Raw genomic sequence first — 12,504 nt, forward strand, 5'->3', positions numbered from 1 at the left:
GGGGGGAGGGTGTGGCGGCCGGGGCTTTGGAAGCCTGTGCGGTCCTCTTGCTGTCTCTCTCTCTCCCTCTTTCTCCGTCTCCCTTACTTGTGGTTTCCGGCTCTTGACCTGTCTGGGCTGCGGGAGGTGTGCCTGTGTTTGGGGGGAGGGGGGCGGGCGTGAGGGTGTGTGTGTGTGTGTGTGTGTGTGTGTGTGTGTGTGTGTGTTGTGCGCCCGCGCCTGCGGGAGACCGCGAGGTTGCCTGCCAGGATGCGTCTGGGGGTGGGGCTGGGGCCCCGGCCCCGCCCAGAATTGCCTGAGGCCTGCCAAGGGAGCCCCAGACAGAGACCCCCGCGCCCCCGCCGCCGCCGTTCCTCTGGTTTCCTGGACGCCGAAAGCCGAGGGGCTCGCGGGCCGCGCGGAGGCAACCCAGGTCTGCAGCGGGAGTCGGGGCCCCGGCCAGCCAACCTGAGAGGGGCTGGAAGGCAGGCGGCGGCTCTGAGCGCGGTGGGGTGCCAGGGGCCAGCGGCTGGTGCGGCTTGCGGTGCGGCTGGGGCCGGGGGCTAAAGGAGAGGGGAGGCAGGGCAAAACAGAAACAACAAAAAGCCTACAGCACCCGGTATTCCCAGGCGGTCTCCCATCCAAGTACTAACCGGGCCCGACCCTGCTTAGCTTCCGAGATCAGACGAGATCGGGCGCGTTCAGGGTGGTATGGCCGTAGACGGAGGCGGCTGCCGCCAGGCGCCCTAAGAGCCCTGCGCTGCGCCTGCCTTTCGCTCTGACCTGCCGTCCGGGCCAGCCGGCGGCCGCAGCTCTCCAGCTCTCCACGGAGCGCGCGCTGCACTTGAGCTGCACCACCCGCGACCGGACTCCCGGCGGCCCGGTGGCCGGCACACGCCGCCCCGCGCCCCGCCCCCGCCCCCGTCCCCGCCCCCCCCCCCCCCCCCCCCCCCCGGCCAACACACCGCCGGCCCGGCCCGGGGGACCACAGGGCTTCCGGGACCGGGAGCAGCCGGCCGGGTGTGCCCGCCGGTGGGTGTAGCGGGGAGGGTGGAGTGAGGGGCGCCGAGGTCGTGGCGCTCTCCCACCCTGGGACCCTCCAGGCACCACCCGGCTCGGGGGCCGCCGCCCCTCCCCCAGCCCCTCGCCCACCTCCCCAAGGCGTTCGCTGCCCAGGGCCTCGGGGCCCGCTGGGGCCCGCGGTCCTCTGAGCCTCCTGCGGGCCTAGGCGCAGCCCAGCCGTGGCCCTGAGCGCCCATCCTGCCCGGCACCTGCGCGGTGCCCAAACCCACCTGCAGCCACCAGCGCCGGCGACCAGAGCTCGTCAGCCCCGCCCCTTCGCCCTACCGAGGCCCCCCCCTTGCCCCCACGCCGCCCTCCAAGCACCGGACCTTGCTGAGGGTGCAGACGAGCGACGTGCAGCCACACGGACAGGCACACAGACACACTCGCAGGCACCCACGCCAAGTGAGACAGCCGGCCGGCGCAAGCTCGTCAGCCAGGGCCACGGCCAGAGCACCCACCCGTGAGAGGCCGGGGCCAGAGGAAGGGACGGCAGGCCGGGGGTCAGGAGAGACAGAGACGCAAAGAGATGAAGGTTCAGAGACAGGCTCCCAAGACGGCGAGAGGGCAGATGCAGATGCAGATGCAGACAGACAGACAGACACGAGCGCGCAGGCACACCCAGGGAGGGAGAGCCAGAGAGACGGAGACACAGAGCGACCGACCCACAGCGAGAAGGAAAGCGGGAGACGGACAGGGCACAGGGGACGGCATCCCATCCGAGACGGACACTCTGGCACAGACCGTCACACACCGCAGAGAGCGGCCCGTGCGCAAGGGAGGGGGCGTGAGCCTTGGGCCCGGCGAGCCCCGGCTGGACGCGGTGCCCTGGGGCTGGCAATCACCCGTGGGGACCCCAAGACTTCCTCGCAGCCGAGGTCTCAAAGGTCCCCTTCGGCTTGGCTCCCTGAGGCGAGACCCAGCCCCCGCCCCCAGGCCAGAGGGTGAGTGTGGGAGAGAGTGTGCGTGTGAGTGTGTCGGTGGGCGACGGTGGGGTCGGGTCGACTGGGGGGGCCGGGTGGATACCCACAGTGGAGGGGGGAGGGTGTGGCGGCCGGGGCTTTGGAAGCCTGTGCGGTCCTCTTGCTGTCTCTCTCTCTCCCTCTTTCTCCGTCTCCCTTACTTGTGGTTTCCGGCTCTTGACCTGTCTGGGCTGCGGGAGGTGTGCCTGTGTTTGGGGGGAGGGGGGCGGGCGTGAGGGTGTGTGTGTGTGTGTGTGTGTGTGTGTGTGTGTGTGTGTGTGTGTTGTGCGCCCGCGCCTGCGGGAGACCGCGAGGTTGCCTGCCAGGATGCGTCTGGGGGTGGGGCTGGGGCCCCGGCCCCGCCCAGAATTGCCTGAGGCCTGCCAAGGGAGCCCCAGACAGAGACCCCCGCGCCCCCGCCGCCGCCGTTCCTCTGGTTTCCTGGCCGCCGAAAGCCGAGGGGCTCGCGGGCCGCGCGGAGGCAACCCAGGTCTGCAGCGGGAGTCGGGGCCCCGGCCAGCCAACCTGAGAGGGGCTGGAAGGCAGGCGGCGGCTCTGAGCGCGGTGGGGTGCCAGGGGCCAGCGGCTGGTGCGGCTTGCGGTGCGGCTGGGGCCGGGGGCTAAAGGAGAGGGGAGGCAGGGCAAAACAGAAACAACAAAAAGCCTACAGCACCCGGTATTCCCAGGCGGTCTCCCATCCAAGTACTAACCGGGCCCGACCCTGCTTAGCTTCCGAGATCAGACGAGATCGGGCGCATTCAGGGTGGTATGGCCGTAGACGGAGGCGGCTGCCGCCAGGCGCCCTAAGAGCCCTGCGCTGCGCCTGCCTTTCGCTCTGAACTGCCGTCCGGGCCAGCCGGCGGCCGCAGCTCTCCAGCTCTCCACGGAGCGCGCGCTGCACTTGAGCTGCACCACCCGCGACCGGACTCCCGGCGGCCCGGTGGCCGGCACACGCCGCCCCGCCCCCCGGCCCCGCCCACGTCCCCGCCCCCCCCCCCCCCCCGGCCAACACACCGCCGGCCCGGCCCGGGGGACCACAGGGCTTCCGGGACCGGGAGCAGCCAGCCGGGTGTGCCCGCCGGTGGGTGTAGCGGGGAGGGTGGAGTGAGGGTCGCCGAGGTCGTGGCGCTCTCCCACCCTGGGACCCTCCAGGCACCACCCGGCTCGGGGGCCGCCGCCCCTCCCCCAGCCCCTCGCCCACCTCCCCAAGGCGTTCGCTGCCCAGGGCCTCGGGGCTCGCTGGGGCCCGCGGTCCTCTGAGCCTCCTGCGGGCCTAGGCGCAGCCCAGCCGTGGCCCTGAGCGCCCATCCTGCCCGGCACCTGCGCGGTGCCCAAACCCACCTGCAGCCACCAGCGCCGGCGACCAGAGCTCGTCAGCCCCGCCCCTTCGCCCTACCGAGGCCCCCCCCTTGCCCCCACGCCGCCCTCCAAGCACCGGACCTTGCTGAGGGTGCAGACGAGCGACGTGCAGCCACACGGACAGGCACACAGACACACTCGCAGGCACCCACGCCAAGTGAGACAGCCGGCCGGCGCAAGCTCGTCAGCCAGGGCCACGGCCAGAGCACCCCCCCGTGAGAGGCCGGGGCCAGAGGAAGGGACGGCAGGCCGGGGGTCAGGAGAGACAGAGACGCAAAGAGATGAAGGTTCAGAGACAGGCTCCCAAGACGGCGAGAGGGCAGATGCTGATGCAGATGCAGATGCAGATGCAGACAGACAGACAGACACGAGCGCGCAGGCACACCCAGGGAGGGAGAGCCAGAGAGACGGAGACACAGAGCGACCGACCCACAGCGAGACGGAAAGCGGGAGACGGACAGGGCACAGGGGACGGCATCCCATCCGAGACGGACACTCTGGCACAGACCGTCACACACCGCAGAGAGCGGCCCGTGCGCAAGGGAGGGGGCGTGAGCCTTGGGCCCGGCGAGCCCCGGCTGGACGCGGTGCCCTGGGGCTGGCAATCACCCGTGGGGACCCCAAGACTTCCTCGCAGCCGAGGTCTCAAAGGTCCCCTTCGGCTTGGCTCCCTGAGGCGAGACCCAGCCCCCGCCCCCAGGCCAGAGGGTGAGTGTGGGAGAGAGTGTGCGTGTGAGTGTGTCGGTGGGCGACGGTGGTGGGGTCGGGTCGACTGGGGGGGCCGGGTGGATACCCACAGTGGAGGGGGGAGGGTGTGGCGGCCGGGGCTTTGGAAGCCTGTGCGGTCCTCTTGCTGTCTCTCTCTCTCCCTCTTTCTCCGTCTCCCTTACTTGTGGTTTCCGGCTCTTGACCTGTCTGGGCTGCGGGAGGTGTGCCTGTGTTTGGGGGGAGGGGGGCGGGCGTGAGGGGTGTGTGTGTGTGTGTGTGTGTGTGTGTGTGTGTGTGTGTGTGTTGTGCGCCCGCGCCTGCGGGAGACCGCGAGGTTGCCTGCCAGGATGCGTCTGGGGGTGGGGCTGGGGCCCCGGCCCCGCCCAGAATTGCCTGAGGCCTGCCAAGGGAGCCCCAGACAGAGACCCCCGCGCCCCCGCCGCCGCCGTTCCTCTGGTTTCCTGGACGCCGAAAGCCGAGGGGCTCGCGGGCCGCGCGGAGGCAACCCAGGTCTGCAGCGGGAGTCGGGGCCCCGGCCAGCCAACCTGAGAGGGGCTGGAAGGCAGGCGGCGGCTCTGAGCGCGGTGGGGTGCCAGGGGCCAGCGGCTGGTGCGGCTTGCGGTGCGGCTGGGGCCGGGGGCTAAAGGAGAGGGGAGGCAGGGCAAAACAGAAACAACAAAAAGCCTACAGCACCCGGTATTCCCAGGCGGTCTCCCATCCAAGTACTAACCGGGCCCGACCCTGCTTAGCTTCCGAGATCAGACGAGATCGGGCGCGTTCAGGGTGGTATGGCCGTAGACGGAGGCGGCTGCCGCCAGGCGCCCTAAGAGCCCTGCGCTGCGCCTGCCTTTCGCTCTGACCTGCCGCCCGGGCCAGCCGGCGGCCGCAGCTCTCCAGCTCTCCACGGAGCGCGCGCTGCACTTGAGCTGCACCACCCGCGACCGGACTCCCGGCGGCCCGGTGGCCGGCACACGCCGCCCCGCGCCCCGCCCCCGCCCACGTCCCCGCCCCCCCCCCCCCGCCCCCCGGCCAACACACCGCCGGCCCGGCCCGGGGACCACAGGGCTTCCGGGACCGGGAGCAGCCGGCCGGGTGTGCCCGCCGGTGGGTGTAGCGGGGAGGGTGGAGTGAGGGGCGCCGAGGTCGTGGCGCTCTCCCACCCTGGGACCCTCCAGGCACCACCCGGCTCGGGGGCCGCCGCCCCTCCCCCAGCCCCTCGCCCACCTCCCCAAGGCGTTCGCTGCCCAGGGCCTCGGGGCCCGCTGGGGCCCGCGGTCCTCTGAGCCTCCTGCGGGCCTAGGCGCAGCCCAGCCGTGGCCCTGAGCGCCCATCCTGCCCGGCACCTGCGCGGTGCCCAAACCCACCTGCAGCCACCAGCGCCGGCGACCAGAGCTCGTCAGCCCCGCCCCTTCGCCCTACCGAGGCCCCCCCTTGCCCCCACGCCGCCCTCCAAGCACCGGACCTTGCTGAGGGTGCAGACGAGCGACGTGCAGCCACACGGACAGGCACACAGACACACTCGCAGGCACCCACGCCAAGTGAGACAGCCGGCCGGCGCAAGCTCGTCAGCCAGGGCCACGGCCAGAGCACCCACCCGTGAGAGGCCGGGGCCAGAGGAAGGGACGGCAGGCCGGGGGTCAGGAGAGACAGAGACGCAAAGAGATGAAGGTTCAGAGACAGGCTCCCAAGACGGCGAGAGGGCAGATGCAGATGCAGATGCAGATGCAGACAGACAGACAGACACGAGCGCGCAGGCACACCCAGGGAGGGAGAGCCAGAGAGACGGAGACACAGAGCGACCGACCCACAGCGAGACGGAAAGCGGGAGACGGACAGGGCACAGGGGACGGCATCCCATCCGAGACGGACACTCTGGCACAGACCGTCACACACCGCAGAGAGCGGCCCGTGCGCAAGGGAGGGGGCGTGAGCCTTGGGCCCGGCGAGCCCCGGCTGGACGCGGTGCCCTGGGGCTGGCAATCACCCGTGGGGACCCCCAAGACTTCCTCGCAGCCGAGGTCTCAAAGGTCCCCTTCGGCTTGGCTCCCTGAGGCGAGACCCAGCCCCCGCCCCCAGGCCAGAGGGTGAGTGTGGGAGAGAGTGTGCGTGTGAGTGTGTCGGTGGGCGACGGTGGGGTCGGGTCGACTGGGGGGGCCGGGTGGATACCCACAGTGGAGGGGGGAGGGTGTGGCGGCCGGGGCTTTGGAAGCCTGTGCGGTCCTCTTGCTGTCTCTCTCTCTCCCTCTTTCTCCGTCTCCCTTACTTGTGGTTTCCGGCTCTTGACCTGTCTGGGCTGCGGGAGGTGTGCCTGTGTTTGGGGGGAGGGGGGCGGGCGTGAGGGTGTGTGTGTGTGTGTGTGTGTGTGTGTGTGTGTGTGTGTTGTGCGCCCGCGCCTGCGGGAGACCGCGAGGTTGCCTGCCAGGATGCGTCTGGGGGTGGGGCTGGGGCCCCGGCCCCGCCCAGAATTGCCTGAGGCCTGCCAAGGGAGCCCCAGACAGAGACCCCCGCGCCCCCGCCGCCGCCGTTCCTCTGGTTTCCTGGACGCCGAAAGCCGAGGGGCTCGCGGGCCGCGCGGAGGCAACCCAGGTCTGCAGCGGGAGTCGGGGCCCCGGCCAGCCAACCTGAGAGGGGCTGGAAGGCAGGCGGCGGCTCTGAGCGCGGTGGGGTGCCAGGGGCCAGCGGCTGGTGCGGCTTGCGGTGCGGCTGGGGCCGGGGGCTAAAGGAGAGGGGAGGCAGGGCAAAACAGAAACAACAAAAAGCCTACAGCACCCGGTATTCCCAGGCGGTCTCCCATCCAAGTACTAACCGGGCCCGACCCTGCTTAGCTTCCGAGATCAGACGAGATCGGGCGCGTTCAGGGTGGTATGGCCGTAGACGGAGGCGGCTGCCGCCAGGCGCCCTAAGAGCCCTGCGCTGCGCCTGCCTTTCGCTCTGACCTGCCGTCCGGGCCAGCCGGCGGCCGCAGCTCTCCAGCTCTCCACGGAGCGCGCGCTGCACTTGAGCTGCACCACCCGCGACCGGACTCCCGGCGGCCCGGTGGCCGGCACACGCCGCCCCGCGCCCCGCCCCCGCCCACGTCCCCGCCCCCCCCCCCCCCCCCCCCCCCCCCCCCCCCCCGGCCAACACACCGCCGGCCCGGCCCGGGGGACCACAGGGCTTCCGGGACCGGGAGCAGCCGGCCGGGTGTGCCCGCCGGTGGGTGTAGCGGGGAGGGTGGAGTGAGGGGCGCCGAGGTCGTGGCGCTCTCCCACCCTGGGACCCTCCAGGCACCACCCGGCTCGGGGGCCGCCGCCCCTCCCCCAGCCCCTCGCCCACCTCCCCAAGGCGTTCGCTGCCCAGGGCCTCGGGGCCCGCTGGGGCCCGCGGTCCTCTGAGCCTCCTGCGGGCCTAGGCGCAGCCCAGCCGTGGCCCTGAGCGCCCATCCTGCCCGGCACCTGCGCGGTGCCCAAACCCACCTGCAGCCACCAGCGCCGGCGACCAGAGCTCGTCAGCCCCGCCCCTTCGCCCTACCGAGGCCCCCCCCTTGCCCCCACGCCGCCCTCCAAGCACCGGACCTTGCTGAGGGTGCAGACGAGCGACGTGCAGCCACACGGACAGGCACACAGACACACTCGCAGGCACCCACGCCAAGTGAGACAGCCGGCCGGCGCAAGCTCGTCAGCCAGGGCCACGGCCAGAGCACCCACCCGTGAGAGGCCGGGGCCAGAGGAAGGGACGGCAGGCCGGGGGTCAGGAGAGACAGAGACGCAAAGAGATGAAGGTTCAGAGACAGGCTCCCAAGACGGCGAGAGGGCAGATGCAGATGCAGATGCAGACAGACAGACAGACACGAGCGCGCAGGCACACCCAGGGAGGGAGAGCCAGAGAGACGGAGACACAGAGCGACCGACCCACAGCGAGAAGGAAAGCGGGAGACGGACAGGGCACAGGGGACGGCATCCCATCCGAGACGGACACTCTGGCACAGACCGTCACACACCGCAGAGAGCGGCCCGTGCGCAAGGGAGGGGGCGTGAGCCTTGGGCCCGGCGAGCCCCGGCTGGACGCGGTGCCCTGGGGCTGGCAATCACCCGTGGGGACCCCAAGACTTCCTCGCAGCCGAGGTCTCAAAGGTCCCCTTCGGCTTGGCTCCCTGAGGCGAGACCCAGCCCCCGCCCCCAGGCCAGAGGGTGAGTGTGGGAGAGAGTGTGCGTGTGAGTGTGTCGGTGGGCGACGGTGGGGTCGGGTCGACTGGGGGGGCCGGGTGGATACCCACAGTGGAGGGGGGAGGGTGGGGCGGCCGGGGCTTTGGAAGCCTGTGCGGTCCTCTTGCTGTCTCTCTCTCTCCCTCTTTCTCCGTCTCCCTTACTTGTGGTTTCCGGCTCTTGACCTGTCTGGGCTGCGGGAGGTGTGCCTGTGTTTGGGGGGAGGGGGGCGGGCGTGAGGGTGTGTGTGTGTGTGTGTGTGTGTGTGTGTGTGTGTGTGTGTGTGTTGTGCGCCCGCGCCTGCGGGAGACCGCGAGGTTGCCTGCCAGGATGCGTCTGGGGGTGGGGCTGGGGCCCCGGCCCCGCCCAGAATTGCCTGAGGCCTGCCAAGGGAGCCCCAGACAGAGACCCCCGCGCCCCCGCCGCCGCCGTTCCTCTGGTTTCCTGGCCGCCGAAAGCCGAGGGGCTCGCGGGCCGCGCGGAGGCAACCCAGGTCTGCAGCGGGAGTCGGGGCCCCGGCCAGCCAACCTGAGAGGGGCTGGAAGGCAGGCGGCGGCTCTGAGCGCGGTGGGGTGCCAGGGGCCAGCGGCTGGTGCGGCTTGCGGTGCGGCTGGGGCCGGGGGCTAAAGGAGAGGGGAGGCAGGGCAAAACAGAAACAACAAAAAGCCTACAGCACCCGGTATTCCCAGGCGGTCTCCCATCCAAGTACTAACCGGGCCCGACCCTGCTTAGCTTCCGAGATCAGACGAGATCGGGCGCATTCAGGGTGGTATGGCCGTAGACGGAGGCGGCTGCCGCCAGGCGCCCTAAGAGCCCTGCGCTGCGCCTGCCTTTCGCTCTGAACTGCCGTCCGGGCCAGCCGGCGGCCGCAGCTCTCCAGCTCTCCACGGAGCGCGCGCTGCACTTGAGCTGCACCACCCGCGACCGGACTCCCGGCGGCCCGGTGGCCGGCACACGCCGCCCCGCCCCCCGGCCCCGCCCCCGTCCCCGCCCCCCCCCCCCCCGGCCAACACACCGCCGGCCCGGCCCGGGGGACCACAGGGCTTCCGGGACCGGGAGCAGCCAGCCGGGTGTGCCCGCCGGTGGGTGTAGCGGGGAGGGTGGAGTGAGGGTCGCCGAGGTCGTGGCGCTCTCCCACCCTGGGACCCTCCAGGCACCACCCGGCTCGGGGGCCGCCGCCCCTCCCCCAGCCCCTCGCCCACCTCCCCAAGGCGTTCGCTGCCCAGGGCCTCGGGGCTCGCTGGGGCCCGCGGTCCTCTGAGCCTCCTGCGGGCCTAGGCGCAGCCCAGCCGTGGCCCTGAGCGCCCATCCTGCCCGGCACCTGCGCGGTGCCCAAACCCACCTGCAGCCACCAGCGCCGGCGACCAGAGCTCGTCAGCCCCACCCCTTCGCCCTACCGAGGCCCCCCCCTTGCCCCCACGCCGCCCTCCAAGCACCGGACCTTGCTGAGGGTGCAGACGAGCGACGTGCAGCCACACGGACAGGCACACAGACACACTCGCAGGCACCCACGCCAAGTGAGACAGCCGGCCGGCGCAAGCTCGTCAGCCAGGGCCACGGCCAGAGCACCCCCCCGTGAGAGGCCGGGGCCAGAGGAAGGGACGGCAGGCCGGGGGTCAGGAGAGACAGAGACGCAAAGAGATGAAGGTTCAGAGACAGGCTCCCAAGACGGCGAGAGGGCAGATGCAGATGCAGATGCAGATGCAGACAGACAGACAGACACGAGCGCGCAGGCACACCCAGGGAGGGAGAGCCAGAGAGACGGAGACACAGAGCGACCGACCCACAGCGAGACGGAAAGCGGGAGACGGACAGGGCACAGGGGACGGCATCCCATCCGAGACGGACACTCTGGCACAGACCGTCACACACCGCAGAGAGCGGCCCGTGCGCAAGGGAGGGGGCGTGAGCCTTGGGCCCGGCGAGCCCCGGCTGGACGCGGTGCCCTGGGGCTGGCAATCACCCGTGGGGACCCCCAAGACTTCCTCGCAGCCGAGGTCTCAAAGGTCCCCTTCGGCTTGGCTCCCTGAGGCGAGACCCAGCCCCCGCCCCCAGGCCAGAGGGTGAGTGTGGGAGAGAGTGTGCGTGTGAGTGTGTCGGTGGGCGACGGTGGGGTCGGGTCGACTGGGGGGGCCGGGTGGATACCCACAGTGGAGGGGGGAGGGTGTGGCGGCCGGGGCTTTGGAAGCCTGTGCGGTCCTCTTGCTGTCTCTCTCTCTCCCTCTTTCTCCGTCTCCCTTACTTGTGGTTTCCGGCTCTTGACCTGTCTGGGCTGCGGGAGGTGTGCCTGTGTTTGGGGGGAGGGGGGCGGGCGTGAGGGTGTGTGTGTGTGTGTGTGTGTGTGTGTGTGTGTGTTGTGCGCCTGCGCCTGCGGGAGACCGCGAGGTTGCCTGCCAGGATGCGTCTGGGGGTGGGGCTGGGGCCCCGGCCCCGCCCAGAATTGCCTGAGGCCTGCCAAGGGAGCCCCAGACAGAGACCCCCGCGCCCCCGCCGCCGCCGTTCCTCTGGTTTCCTGGCCGCCGAAAGCCGAGGGGCTCGCGGGCCGCGCGGAGGCAACCCAGGTCTGCAGCGGGAGTCGGGGCCCCGGCCAGCCAACCTGAGAGGGGCTGGAAGGCAGGCGGCGGCTCTGAGCGCGGTGGGGTGCCAGGGGCCAGCGGCTGGTGCGGCTTGCGGTGCGGCTGGGGCCGGGGGCTAAAGGAGAGGGGAGGCAGGGCAAAACAGAAACAACAAAAAGCCTACAGCACCCGGTATTCCCAGGCGGTCTCCCATCCAAGTACTAACCGGGCCCGACCCTGCTTAGCTTCCGAGATCAGACGAGATCGGGCGCGTTCAGGGTGGTATGGCCGTAGACGGAGGCGGCTGCCGCCAGGCGCCCTAAGAGCCCTGCGCTGCGCCTGCCTTTCGCTCTGACCTGCCGCCCGGGCCAGCCGGCGGCCGCAGCTCTCCAGCTCTCCACGGAGCGCGCGCTGCACTTGAGCTGCACCACCCGCGACCGGACTCCCGGCGGCCCGGTGGCCGGCACACGCCGCCCCGCGCCCCGCCCCCGCCCACGTCCCCGCCCCCCCCCCCCCCCGCCCCCCGGCCAACACACCGCCGGCCCGGCCCGGGGGACCACAGGGCTTCCGGGACCGGGAGCAGCCGGCCGGGTGTGCCCGCCGGTGGGTGTAGCGGGGAGGGTGGAGTGAGGGGCGCCGAGGTCGTGGCGCTCTCCCACCCTGGGACCCTCCAGGCACCACCCGGCTCGGGGGCCGCCGCCCCTCCCCCAGCCCCTCGCCCACCTCCCCAAGGCGTTCGCTGCCCAGGGCCTCGGGGCCCGCTGGGGCCCGGGGTCCTCTGAGCCTCCTGCGGGCCTAGGCGCAGCCCAGCCGTGGCCCTGAGCGCCCATCCTGCCCGGCACCTGCGCGGTGCCCAAACCCACCTGCAGCCACCAGCGCCGGCGACCAGAGCTCGTCAGCCCCGCCCCTTCGCCCTACCGAGGCCCCCCCTTGCCCCCACGCCGCCCTCCAAGCACCGGACCTTGCTGAGGGTGCAGACGAGCGACGTGCAGCCACACGGACAGGCACACAGACACACTCGCAGGCACCCACGCCAAGTGAGACAGCCGGCCGGCGCAAGCTCGTCAGCCAGGGCCACGGCCAGAGCACCCACCCGTGAGAGGCCGGGGCCAGAGGAAGGGACGGCAGGCCGGGGGTCAGGAGAGACAGAGACGCAAAGAGATGAAGGTTCAGAGACAGGCTCCCAAGACGGCGAGAGGGCAGATGCAGATGCAGATGCAGATGCAGACAGACAGACAGACACGAGCGCGCAGGCACACCCAGGGAGGGAGAGCCAGAGAGACGGAGACACAGAGCGACCGACCCACAGCGAGACGGAAAGCGGGAGACGGACAGGGCACAGGGGACGGCATCCCATCCGAGACGGACACTCTGGCACAGACCGTCACACACCGCAGAGAGCGGCCCGTGCGCAAGGGAGGGGGCGTGAGCCTTGGGCCCGGCGAGCCCCGGCTGGACGCGGTGCCCTGGGGCTGGCAATCACCCGTGGGGACCCCCAAGACTTCCTCGCAGCCGAGGTCTCAAAGGTCCCCTTCGGCTTGGCTCCCTGAGGCGAGACCCAGCCCCCGCCCCCAGGCCAGAGGGTGAGTGTGGGAGAGAGTGTGCGTGTGAGTGTGTCGGTGGGCGACGGTGGGGTCGGGTCGACTGGGGGGGCCGGGTGGATACCCACAGTGGAGGGGGGAGGGTGTGGCGGCC

General features: G+C 71.6%; 6 non-coding genes across 6 annotated transcripts; all 6 read right to left on the reverse strand.

Annotated features, from left to right (window-relative positions):
- Positions 1–583: 583 nt before the first annotated feature.
- On the reverse strand, positions 584–702 carry LOC138430692 (5S ribosomal RNA). The gene has a single exon (XR_011253368.1). It is a non-coding gene; the product is annotated as a 5S ribosomal RNA (ribosomal RNA).
- A 1,962-nt stretch (positions 703–2,664) lies between these two features.
- Positions 2,665–2,783, reverse strand: LOC138430474 (5S ribosomal RNA). The gene has a single exon (XR_011253171.1). It is a non-coding gene; the product is annotated as a 5S ribosomal RNA (ribosomal RNA).
- A 1,968-nt stretch (positions 2,784–4,751) lies between these two features.
- LOC138430693 (5S ribosomal RNA) lies at positions 4,752–4,870 on the reverse strand. Its single transcript, XR_011253369.1, has one exon. It is a non-coding gene; the product is annotated as a 5S ribosomal RNA (ribosomal RNA).
- Positions 4,871–6,827: 1,957 nt separating this feature from the next.
- On the reverse strand, positions 6,828–6,946 carry LOC138430695 (5S ribosomal RNA). Its single transcript, XR_011253370.1, has one exon. It is a non-coding gene; the product is annotated as a 5S ribosomal RNA (ribosomal RNA).
- Positions 6,947–8,918: 1,972 nt separating this feature from the next.
- LOC138430486 (5S ribosomal RNA) lies at positions 8,919–9,037 on the reverse strand. The gene has a single exon (XR_011253182.1). It is a non-coding gene; the product is annotated as a 5S ribosomal RNA (ribosomal RNA).
- A 1,949-nt stretch (positions 9,038–10,986) lies between these two features.
- Positions 10,987–11,105, reverse strand: LOC138430469 (5S ribosomal RNA). Its single transcript, XR_011253166.1, has one exon. It is a non-coding gene; the product is annotated as a 5S ribosomal RNA (ribosomal RNA).
- Positions 11,106–12,504: the final 1,399 nt, after the last annotated feature.

This window comes from Ovis canadensis, chromosome 25, assembly GCF_042477335.2.
Source record: "Ovis canadensis isolate MfBH-ARS-UI-01 breed Bighorn chromosome 25, ARS-UI_OviCan_v2, whole genome shotgun sequence".
Classification (NCBI taxonomy): domain Eukaryota; kingdom Metazoa; phylum Chordata; class Mammalia; order Artiodactyla; family Bovidae; genus Ovis; species Ovis canadensis.